The 12,592-nt window shown below is 48.7% G+C and overlaps 1 long non-coding RNA gene across 1 annotated transcript; it reads right to left on the bottom strand.

The window, feature by feature from the left end:
• Positions 1 to 8,535: 8,535 nt before the first annotated feature.
• Positions 8,536 to 9,933, bottom strand: LOC135421204 (uncharacterized). Its single transcript, XR_010433903.1, has 3 exons — positions 9,715 to 9,933; positions 9,173 to 9,236; positions 8,536 to 8,738 (listed from the first exon to the last, which is right to left on the bottom strand). It is a non-coding gene; the product is annotated as an uncharacterized LOC135421204 (long non-coding RNA).
• Positions 9,934 to 12,592: the final 2,659 nt, after the last annotated feature.

Raw genomic sequence — 12,592 nt, 5'->3', positions numbered from 1 at the left:
CTGGGCTGAAGCACCATGTCATGGCAGGGCTACAGCCCTCACACTCTTCAGCCATGCATGGCAAGCACTGGCTGCTCAGGAACTTGCAGCTCTGAATGACACCAAAGGCAGTGCTAACCAAAGCTGGCACTTACTGATTTCACTCCTTCAGGCTTTGCTTTGTCGTTTTCCTTCTCTGCTTGCTCTTCCTTACTCTCTTGTCCAGAAACAGAGGGAGCCAGCAGAGGTTCTGGTGATGGTGTTGTGAACCTCTGTGTAAGGAATCTCCTGATTGCTTCGAGCAGAGGCCTCATGTTGTTGAGACTACCGGATTTTTCTAAAAATGGATGCTGCCCAAAGGAAAAAACACAGAAAGAAAGGAGCCATTACTTTCCAAATGCAGTTTCCCACAGGCTCCAGCGGGATTCCTCTGGTTACCAGCAATACACATCAGGAGGACTGAGGGCACCATCTACACCTCCAACTTCATGTCCAGGACCTTGCTATCACAGGCAAACATGGCCCCTAAGGCCCTTAATCAATTTCTCAGGGTGTCTGCAGCAAGGAGGTTTGCCTTGCCAGTGCTCGGGAATGCCACTTGCTGTCTCGGGCCTTTTTCCATTTCAGAAAACTCAAAGGACTCCCTTAGGTTCCTCTTCTCTAAAGACCTGGACTATTTTAGGAGTGAAAACTGATGAGGAGCATAAGCCCCTCCTCGGGAAATTCCCGTACCTCTAAGCAAGGTCAACCCCAGGAGGATGCAGGCCTGTGTATTGTTCTGAAGAGCACTGAGGTGGAGGTTCTCAGCACCCAGACAAGAGCAGGGACACAAGGGGCAGAGCGCTGATGGACTCAGCTCTGGCTTGCAGGGAGAGCAGTGTGTGCATTCCACCCCTGCCACTCCCTGTGCTGGCTGCCACCTTCCTTCCCAGCAGGGACAGCCCAGTGGCACCTTGTGCAGCTCCCTCTCTCTGCCACAAAACCTGCCAGAACCCTGGAGCACTTCTGGCCTGCTTGAATGTGCCAGGCAGCAAATGGGGCTGGGACAAGGCCCGCTCAGCTGTCCCTCCTTGGGTGGCAGAAACCTCAAAGTGTGGGGCAGGAGGGACAGCTGTTTCACCTGCAGCCACTTTACCTTCAGCAGCTGCCCGGCCGTCCATTGACGCTTTTCATTCCGTTTCAGGCAGGACTGCAGGAAGGAACGGAACACAGGCGACAGGTTTCTGCGAGTTTTCAGCTGGGGTGGCTTGTTCTTAGGCTGGGACAAAAGACACAAGGCAGCCATTAACCATCCCTCCCCGAGGGGAAGAGCTCCAGCACAGGCCAGTCCTTGCTTTCTGAGACTTGACCTGGGGCTTCTCCAGGAGCCCTGATCAACATTTGAGCTTAAGGAAGCAGAGAATTTTCAGCATCCAGACCAGTCCTGCTAATTCCCTTCAACTCTTTTTGCTGCCTTCTGCAAGGCAAATGCAATCCAAAAGAAGTCTTCCAAGAAAAGTCAGGGACCTTTTTCAGATAGACTGGAAGACTGACATTTTCCATAATTGTTGCCTTCCTCAGGAATTAACTGTGCAGCATTTAACTTGGTTTCAGCTGTTAGTCATGGGGTTTTATCCCCGTATACCTTCCTGGCCTATTGCACACTCCTTTGGTGTAAGAGCGGGTCATTTCATTTTAGGGAATTAGCATCTACAACTGCAAACCTGGAAATACATTGGCTTACTACAAGGAGCTGTGCTAGAACCTACTTTTAGAAATGTACTGGCTAATACATACTTGTGGCAGTACTAGAAGCAGTGACCTGCCCTGAAAGGCTCAAGTAAGCAGTGGGCACTGGTCCAAGTTTGAAAAGACTTCTGGCCTGCAGATCCCCTTGAAATGCTTTTCACAGTAATTCTCCAACGGGAGAATCCTGCTGCTGAAAAATTCCTGCCATTGGGAGATCCAGCTCCAAGGGAGTTCAAAGAGCACAGGAGGAATTCAAGCATTGTTGGAGGCCAAAACTGCCCATTTCTGCACTGGCACATGTCACTTCTCCTATGAGCAGATGTGCTCCAGGACACTTTTAGATGTGGGCCTTGGTGGGACTAGTTCAAGCTGATGTGAGTGGGAGAAAGATATGGCTCAGGGGAGAAAGGCAGGGCTCTCTGACAGTATTTGCACCTTACCTGTGTAGGACCATCCACCATTTCTAGTGCTGTGATCCCAAGGGCCCAGATATCCACTTTGGCATCATATTTGTCTCCTCTCAACATTTCTGGTGCCATATAGAAAGGAGTCCCAACGAGTGGCCACCGTTTCTTCTCCCAGGGCGTAAGCCAAGCACAGAAGCCAAAATCAACTGCAGACAAAAACAAGTACTGTTGAAACCAGCTTGAATTATGAAAGCAAGCACAAGAATTCCCCACTCTCAGTCTAAGAGCACAGTGTTGAATCTAGCTGGAAGAGTGGCTGTGCTGTTTCCTCTGGAAGGGACATACCCAAACCAAAGGCACTCTTGACAGCTGTGGTGGATGAGAAGACAGAATGGGAGAGATATGCTGCCTGGAAAAACATAAATGGGATCTAAATGGACCTGTTGCTTACTGAATAATTCACCCACCGGACTGACAGTTTTTCCCCAGTTTATTGTTGTGTGTTTATGAATTCTTATGCACCCCAGTTTATTGTTAAATTTTATGAATTCTGTCCTACCTCCATATTGTCTCCCTTTCTCCCTCAGATTTTCCGTCCAAAAGTTGTTTTTCCCCCTGTCTCCCCAGTTTTCCCGCTCCTCTGCCGCTGATTGGTCACAGCCTGCCGCAGTGCAGGGAGAGCTACCATTGGCCCATTCCCTCAGAGACCCGAGAGTTCCACCCACCTTTCCCCTGTCTCCCTATCACACTTTTCCCTGAGTTGTCAATCTCTTGCGCCTCCCCAGGTTAGAATCCACCCCTCAAACCTACTTTATTTAAACCCTTGCTTCCCCTAAATAAAGTGGCATTGCTGCACGAGACCTCAACTGTGTCAGAACCCTTATTGCAGTGCCCGGTCCCATTTCCCTTCCCCCCACGGACTGTGGCAGACAGCCTCATCCTCTCTAGAGCTCTCTGCACATTGCAACTCTGCTCTCAGCTTACAGCAGTGGGCTGGGCGCTCCCACCAGCACCACTTCTGGGGAACTGGCAGGCACTCAAAGGCAACCCCAGACCCTGCCTCCCAGGAACGCTGTGCCTGACCAAGAACACCTACTCAATTTGACGGATCCATCCATTCCGAGAAGAATACTGTCACTTTTGATGTCTCTGTGGATCACTCGATTTGAATGAAGGAAGTCCAGGGCTTTCAGGCACTGAGATTAAACAAAGAAACACAAGAGGAAAAATTAATTAGGCTGATTTTATGGCACAAAAAAGGAAATGGCTCTAAAAGATCAAATTTCCAGGTGACACATCAATTGCAGACATACTTCAAGTGGCAAAGTTTAGAATAATAAAAAAAATAAAATGAAATTAAACTAGAAAGGAAAGTACAAGCCAGGACCACAGACAGGACCAGATGGTGGAAGACCTTTCCTTGGAGGAAAGGCTCTGAGCAACCTGGTCTAGTTGAAGATGGCCCTGCTCGTTGCAGGGGGATTGGACTAGATGCCACTTAAAGGTCTCTTCCAAGCCAAATTATTCTGTGATGCTACTTATTTGTCATTTGAAAAGCACCAAGACTGGAGATTAGTAGCAGAGGAGGTCTCCTGATGCCTCTGAGTTTAGCTGATGACAAAGCCCATCCCTGGACAGCTGTTTCACCTGCAGCCACTTTACCTGCAGAAGCAGCCTGGTGGGCCATCGGGGCCTCACATTCCAGTTCAGGCAAGACTGCAGGAAGGAGAGGAACACAGGTGACAGGTTTCTGGGAGTCTCCAGCTTGGGTGGCACGTCCTTAGGCTTGGGACAAAGGAAACACAAGACAGCCATTAACCATCCCTCCCCGAGGGGAAGAGCTCCAGCACAGGCCAGTCCTTGCTTTCTGAGACTTGACCTGGGGCTTCTCCAGGAGCCGTAATCAACATTAGGACAAAACAAATGCTGCTAAAATATTAGGAACTTGCAGCTCTGAATGACACCAAAGGCAGTGCTAACCAAAGCTTTCATTCCTTCAGGCATTACTTCTCCAACAGCCATAGGTTCCTTCTCACTTCTTCCTCTTCATTCTCCTGAGCAGAGTCAGAGGACCCGAGACGACCACCCGAGAGAAGTGGGCAGGCGCCAGAAGGCGTGTCCCGAGATTTCCATAGACCAGCGCCCACTCTGGGTAGTTCCTGAATATGTAAAACCGTGCGATGGATATGGATGACCTGCTGGGAGAAAACGGGAGCCGTGAGGGGGGAGCGCTCGCGCGTGTCAGGCGGAGTCATCCCCCGCGCGTCCGGCAGCGTAATAAACAACTAGCGGCTTCATAGCGCCTGTGGCTCTTGAGTTTTACTACCGTGGCCTTTTCCCGGCATCACCGAGGCCTCAGCTGAGATGGGGTGACCCCCAGGCTGAAGCAAAACCGCTGCGGGCTGAAGCAGCGCGGCACAAGGGCTGAGATGAGAACGGCTCTGGGCTGAGACAAAACCGGCTGCAGCTGAGGCGGGGGGGGGCAGTTATGAGGCAGAAAGGGCTGTGGGCTGAGGCAAAACCGGCTGCGGGTTGAGGGAAAAATTGGTCCGGGTTGAGGCAAAATCTGCTGCGAGTTGAGGGAAAAATTGGTCCGGGCTGAGGCAAAACCGACTGTGATCTGAAGGAAAAATGGCTGAGGGTTGAGGGAAAAACTGGTGCGGGCTGAGGGGAAAACACCTGAGGGCTGGAGGCAAGAACAGTTGCCGCTGAGGCGGGGCGGCCCCCAGGCTGAGGCAGCAGCGGCGACGGTTCTCAGCCTGGGCGATGGGGTGGGGGGGGGGGGAAGAGGCCAGGCACTGAGCACAGTGGCGAGGAGTCTCCCTACAGCTCCCCGGCCCCACGCCGTCCCGCTCCCAACTTGAAGGAAGCCCCAGTTCCCTCCCACACACACAGCTTTCCGTTTTTCCTTTAATTTTTTCCTGTTCCCACACAAATACATATATATATGTGTATATATATATGTGTGTGTATGTATATATATGTATATACATATATATACACACTATATGTACACACTATTTACAGTCTCTCTATATATACACACACACAAGTATGTACATTATCTATATATAAGGGAGCATTATATAAGGGGCTACAGTGCAGGAGAGTTATGGGGTGTCGTGCAAATGCCCTATAGAGTACAGAGTACAGGCCAAGCAGAATGTCTGTACATCTGCATTTATTATTTCTTGGAAGTAGTTGGAACAGACAGGGTTTGCCCATCAGAAGGAGCTGAGTTCCCAAGCTGGGAACACAACTGGCTGTGCTGATTTACAAGGCTTCTGGCTTCCCCAATGAATCCCAGGTGAAGCAAGGCTGCCTGTTCCCCGCACGATAGCCCAGGCTGGGCAGGGACGATGCCCCCTCGCTGTGGGCTCCAGCTCCTAACAGAGCTGGGCAGTATTTTTTAACAACTTGTGGGAAAAACAGGGTTTTTTGGAGGGTGCTGCATTTATGTACATTCTCAGGCCACCTTCAGCAGAGAGTCCCGCGGAAATGAAAACGGGGGAAATGGGTGGGAAATGTTTCATTTCAGCCTTTCATAACTTCAATGAGAAGTGACTGAAGCAAAAGGTTTACAAACACATATTCAGGGACTTCTGCCTCCGCCTGCCCCGCTGGCAGCCGCGAGAGGGCGATCTGTATCCATTCACCCACCCATCCTTCCATCCGTCCAGGTAAAACCATGGCCAGGTACCGACGCAACACACACCCCGATAAATACAGGGTATCGTTTACTGAAGATATCATACATTATCCTATACACGATATTATACCTCTCTCTACAGTGTGTAGCACCTATAGAAGGGCCTCCGAATGTCTATAAAAATACATATTTATATACATATACTACAGATACACACAATATATATTTACACAAACGCTATATATATACACTACATATATACACACTATATACACAGTCTCTCTATATACAAACACATATATACATTATCTATGTATAAGGGGCTATCTATTGTAAACGGGGCTACAGTGCAGGAGAGTTATGGGGTGTTGTGTAAGTGCCCTAGACAGTACAGAGTCCATGTATGCCCATAGCACTGTAACACACTATCTATATACAACGGTAATAATTCTACAGTACCTTGTGTAGATACACACAATATATATTTACACAAACGCTGTATATATATACATATATATATATATACACTACATATACCCTGCCTCCCAGGAACGCTGTGCCTGACCAGGAACGCCTACTCAATTTGACGGATCCATCCATTCCCAGAAGAATATTGGCACTTTTGAAGTCTCTGTGGATCACTCGATTTGAATGAAGGAAGTCCAGGGCTTTCAGGCACTGAGATTAAACAAAGAAATGAGAGAAAAAAATTAATTAGGCTGATTTTTTTTCCCACAAAAAAAGAAATGGCTCTAAAAGATCAAATTTCAGGTGACACATCAATTGCAGACATACCTCAAGTGGCAAAGTTTGGAATAATAAATAAAATAAAATGAAATTAAACTGAAAAAGAAAGTACAACAACATTATAGGAGTTGTACTCCTATAACAGAGTACAAGAAATGCAGTGAGACTGGCAGGCCGTTCACTTGGATGCTCTTTTCTTCTCCACATCAGAACAGCAACGCAGAAACAAAGCTCTGAACAGGAAATCACTCCTGTTCTTACCACCTTTTGCAAAGAACCCTCCTGTCCAAGCTGTCAGAAGCAAGGGCAGCATCCCTTACCTCCCGACTGATAGAGGCTATCATCTCTTCCTCAAGAGCTTGTATGAAAACCACAGTAGCTAAGGAGCATCCCTCCACATATTCCATCACCAGCCAGAGTTGTTCATTGAAAAGGTAGCTGAAAGAAGAAACCCACAGCATGGAGATGAATGGGCCCGGCTAAATGACCTTATGGGAAAGACTGCAGTTGAGTTTTCTTGCCAGGTCACTTGTAAATGAAGAGAGAATCTGAGCAGGCTAAATGAGAAAGGCTCATCTGTGAAAAAGGAGATGTCTTAGATGGCAAGCAAGGCAAAAATGCAGTTTAGTGACAGCAGAGAGAAATCTGGAACCAGGACATTGCCATCAGCTGCTTCATCATCTTAACTCATCCCTTCCAGCCTGAACTCCAGGAAGCAGGCAACACAGACTTCTCCATGGGAGGAGAGTGTGCACCACTGAGGGCAGATGTTGGTCAACCCCTTGGAAAGCATTGCATAAAGTGCATTCAGAAACAGGGAAAACCATTTAAAACCTGGCACATTGTGTGGTTGTGCAAACAAGAGCCAAGTCTTCCTGGCATCCACAGCAACAAAAAGTAGAGGGAAAACCCCAAGGGCAATAATTTCTAGGTGGGTTTATCAGCACGTATCATTAAGGCAAAGAAAAGATGATCAGTTTGAAAAAAACCAGACCCCAAAAGAACAGGGAGGTAGTGAACTGAAGGGCTGTGGCTTTAGGAAGACATGGCAGATGCAGGTTTTGGAAGACATGCTTCAAACTACCTATTACCAGAAAAGGCCAAGGCAGACACACGGCAAGCTCCTCTCATCCACTTCAGTTGGAAGAGTCGAGAAATAATGAAGAGCTCCATGTTCTTCCAGTGACCAAAGTGGCTTTTTAGCCTTTGGCTTGCAGTGTGTCAATGAACCTCAATGTGATAATCCCAGAACCACTCACCTGTCTATATAGCGAATGATATTGGGGTGCCTCACGCTACTCAAGAGTGAAACCTCAGTTAAAATTATCTCTCTTGCGTACTTTTCCTTGCAAAGACACATCATCTTGATGGCCACCTAAAAGGAGATTGAAAGCCACAGACTCGAGAAGTCTGTTGCACAGGACCACAACGCACATGGAGCAGGTGTCTTTGGAATGATGGAGCCAGGGTGGGCCAAACTGCCTGGGATTAGACACCAGAGCTTCTTAACTGACAGGACAAGAGGCGATTCTTCCGCTCGCCCTTGTGTGCCAGTTACAGGACACATGGCTATAGACATTTTGCCTTGTAAACTCTGGACAAATGGTCTCCAAACAATCAATCCATAATGGAGGAAATCCCATCCTAAAAGGTCATGAAGGTTACACAAAAAAATACAATCCCAGAACTTTGTAACATGTTGAAGTTGGATTTTGCAACTCTAAAGAACGTTTTTAACCCAGTTCCTATTTGCAGTTCTTTTCTGGGTTTGAAAAGGAATAACCCATTCTAGGGTATTTTATGGATGTGGCCGGGGTTATGAGCAGCGCTCAGGGCCTTTAGATCCCTTGCAGACTCCTGTGTAAGTGCACTTCCCAAGTGCAGCACTGCAGCTGGGTAAGGAGCCACCAAGTAGCTGATGCATTAGCATAGTCAGTAAATAAGTCTGAGCAAAGGTGTCCTTCTCTGAAAGATACCCCTGCCCTCCTTGTGTTCTTTTGGGGACTTGATAAGGACAAGGTCTGTCCAAACCGTGTGTTGCAGGCTGACACTTGTCTGCCCTCAGAGGAACAGTCTCTGCAGCAAAGATCTCGTGGCCACCCAGAGCTGTGGCCACAGCTCCCAGCGGAGGGGAAAGCACTCGAGAGCTGCACAATCTGCCGGGGGTGCTGGCCCTTACCTGTCCTCCTGTGGCAATGTCAACTCCTCGGAAAACTGTTCCAAAAGTCCTAGAAACAGAGGAGCAGCCAAGAAAGGAGAAGGCGTTTAGGCCCTGGGTGAGAAAGCCAGCCCAGAGAGCAGAGCTCTGCTGCCCAGAGTGTTTATAAAACACTCGGCTTCAGCCAGCAGCCCAGCAGCCCAGCAGCCCAGCAGCCCAGCAGCCCAGCAGCCCAGCAGCCCTCTGCCATGCAGGGTGGCCAGGAGAAAACATAGGACATACTCCATGTCCTGCTCCTTGTTACAGGCAAGAGACTGCCAGCATTGAGTTGTCTTTGACAATGCCTTCTGACCACAGTTATTAAATACTGATCAGGACTGACAGACAGGAGGATGTAAGCCCAGTGTCTGCCCATGTTTGCAGCTTGCCTGACTGCATGCTTGATATGACACCAGCAAAATCCCTGGCCCATGGTTTTGTAGAAGTAGCTGAGATTGGACTTACCCTTGGCCAATTATCTGCTGTACAGTGTATTTCTTCGTAGGGTTCCCCTCACTCACAATGCCCTCTGAAAGAAACAACATGAAAGATGCTCATGTGAAGATACCACCTTGCAGCAGATCCAAAAGGCAGCCCCACTGTGCAGGGCTGTGAGCCCTTTGTAGTCAGCTGGTAACAACAACAACAACAACAACAACAATAACCACAACAGCAGAGGCAGCTCTGAAGCACAGGTGGCTCCACAAAGACTGATTTTCCACAGTCTTTTGAGGCTTTACCTTGACAGGAAACTAAGCCCATGGAGGAATGCTCAGAGCAGACAGAAATCAGAAAAGAACAGGCACCAATGCAAGAGTTTGTTGTCTACAAAAATTAAGGAGAGCTGGTGCAACAGAGCCCTTATTTTCTTGGAGAGAAACACTCCGTGTGATTCAGCAGAAGGAACAGCCACAGTGCTCTGTTGCTTCCTCTCTTCCTTTAGTAGAACTAAAGCTGACATGCATACCATGGACTGCTGTACCAGCCAGGAAATACGTGATACGTACTGAGGTCATCAAGGAAACGTCGTGTTAGTGGCAATAGCTTTGGCGGCCGGTGCGTGATTTCCTTTGGAATGCTTTTCTTCCGAGTGTCTCCTTTCCCGGTGCTTGTGCTTGGCATTTCAGTGTCGGGAAAGGAGATTTCTTCAGACTGTGGTGCTGCAGCAACAGCTGCCATTGGTGAGCTCTTGAGGATCTGTGGCAAGAATTAGTTTATGTCAGAAAGGTGGCTTGCAGAGGTGCCCCAGGATCCTATTTCAAATGCAAACCCTTCGGAAGACTTGGCCACAAGTCAGGCTCTTAAACTGTCTTTTGCTGCCCACTTCACAAAGTGAATGGACGAGAAAAAAAGACAGGATTTACACGAGTTCATGGGCAGTTTTCTCTTCAATTTTCATGCATTTTCTCAACTAGGTTGTGCAGAGGGGCAACTACCCTCTAGGGCACAGTTATTGCTGTGTGTCCTGAAAGGGACAGTCTGACTCAGCTTGGAAGTTCAAAACCTCTTTTCCAGGTGTCAGTGGCTGGGCTGAAGCACCATGTCATGGCAGGGCTACAGCCCTCACACTCTTCAGCCATGCATGGCAAGCACTGGCTGCTCAGGAACTTGCAGCTCTGAATGACACCAAAGGCAGTGCTAACCAAAGCTGGCACTTACTGATTTCACTCCTTCAGGCTTTGCTTTGTCGTTTTCCTTCTCTGCTTGCTCTTCCTTACTCTCTTGTCCAGAAACAGAGGGAGCCAGCAGAGGTTCTGGTGATGGTGTTGTGAACCTCTGTGTAAGGAATCTCCTGATTGCTTCGAGCAGAGGCCTCATGTTGTTGAGACTACCGGATTTTTCTAAAAATGGATGCTGCCCAAAGGAAAAAACACAGAAAGAAAGGAGCCATTACTTTCCAAATGCAGTTTCCCACAGGCTCCAGCGGGATTCCTCTGGTTACCAGCAATACACATCAGGAGGACTGAGGGCACCATCTACACCTCCAACTTCATGTCCAGGACCTTGCTATCACAGGCAAACATGGCCCCTAAGGCCCTTAATCAATTTCTCAGGGTGTCTGCAGCAAGGAGGTTTGCCTTGCCAGTGCTCGGGAATGCCACTTGCTGTCTCGGGCCTTTTTCCATTTCAGAAAACTCAAAGGACTCCCTTAGGTTCCTCTTCTCTAAAGACCTGGACTATTTTAGGAGTGAAAACTGATGAGGAGCATAAGCCCCTCCTCGGGAAATTCCCGTACCTCTAAGCAAGGTCAACCCCAGGAGGATGCAGGCCTGTGTATTGTTCTGAAGAGCACTGAGGTGGAGGTTCTCAGCACCCAGACAAGAGCAGGGACACAAGGGGCAGAGCGCTGATGGACTCAGCTCTGGCTTGCAGGGAGAGCAGTGTGTGCATTCCACCCCTGCCACTCCCTGTGCTGGCTGCCACCTTCCTTCCCAGCAGGGACAGCCCAGTGGCACCTTGTGCAGCTCCCTCTCTCTGCCACAAAACCTGCCAGAACCCTGGAGCACTTCTGGCCTGCTTGAATGTGCCAGGCAGCAAATGGGGCTGGGACAAGGCCCGCTCAGCTGTCCCTCCTTGGGTGGCAGAAACCTCAAAGTGTGGGGCAGGAGGGACAGCTGTTTCACCTGCAGCCACTTTACCTTCAGCAGCTGCCCGGCCGTCCATTGACGCTTTTCATTCCGTTTCAGGCAGGACTGCAGGAAGGAACGGAACACAGGCGACAGGTTTCTGCGAGTTTTCAGCTGGGGTGGCTTGTTCTTAGGCTGGGACAAAAGACACAAGGCAGCCATTAACCATCCCTCCCCGAGGGGAAGAGCTCCAGCACAGGCCAGTCCTTGCTTTCTGAGACTTGACCTGGGGCTTCTCCAGGAGCCCTGATCAACATTTGAGCTTAAGGAAGCAGAGAATTTTCAGCATCCAGACCAGTCCTGCTAATTCCCTTCAACTCTTTTTGCTGCCTTCTGCAAGGCAAATGCAATCCAAAAGAAGTCTTCCAAGAAAAGTCAGGGACCTTTTTCAGATAGACTGGAAGACTGACATTTTCCATAATTGTTGCCTTCCTCAGGAATTAACTGTGCAGCATTTAACTTGGTTTCAGCTGTTAGTCATGGGGTTTTATCCCCGTATACCTTCCTGGCCTATTGCACACTCCTTTGGTGTAAGAGCGGGTCATTTCATTTTAGGGAATTAGCATCTACAACTGCAAACCTGGAAATACATTGGCTTACTACAAGGAGCTGTGCTAGAACCTACTTTTAGAAATGTACTGGCTAATACATACTTGTGGCAGTACTAGAAGCAGTGACCTGCCCTGAAAGGCTCAAGTAAGCAGTGGGCACTGGTCCAAGTTTGAAAAGACTTCTGGCCTGCAGATCCCCTTGAAATGCTTTTCACAGTAATTCTCCAACGGGAGAATCCTGCTGCTGAAAAATTCCTGCCATTGGGAGATCCAGCTCCAAGGGAGTTCAAAGAGCACAGGAGGAATTCAAGCATTGTTGGAGGCCAAAACTGCCCATTTCTGCACTGGCACATGTCACTTCTCCTATGAGCAGATGTGCTCCAGGACACTTTTAGATGTGGGCCTTGGTGGGACTAGTTCAAGCTGATGTGAGTGGGAGAAAGATATGGCTCAGGGGAGAAAGGCAGGGCTCTCTGACAGTATTTGCACCTTACCTGTGTAGGACCATCCACCATTTCTAGTGCTGTGATCCCAAGGGCCCAGATATCCACTTTGGCATCATATTTGTCTCCTCTCAACATTTCTGGTGCCATATAGAAAGGAGTCCCAACGAGTGGCCACCGTTTCTTCTCCCAGGGCGTAAGCCAAGCACAGAAGCCAAAATCAACTGCAGACAAAAACAAGTACTGTTGAAACCAGCTTGAATT

Source organism: Pseudopipra pipra, chromosome 13 (genome assembly GCF_036250125.1).
Source record: "Pseudopipra pipra isolate bDixPip1 chromosome 13, bDixPip1.hap1, whole genome shotgun sequence".
Taxonomy (NCBI): Eukaryota; Metazoa; Chordata; class Aves; order Passeriformes; family Pipridae; genus Pseudopipra; species Pseudopipra pipra.
This window is presented reverse-complemented; position numbering and strand designations above follow the sequence as displayed.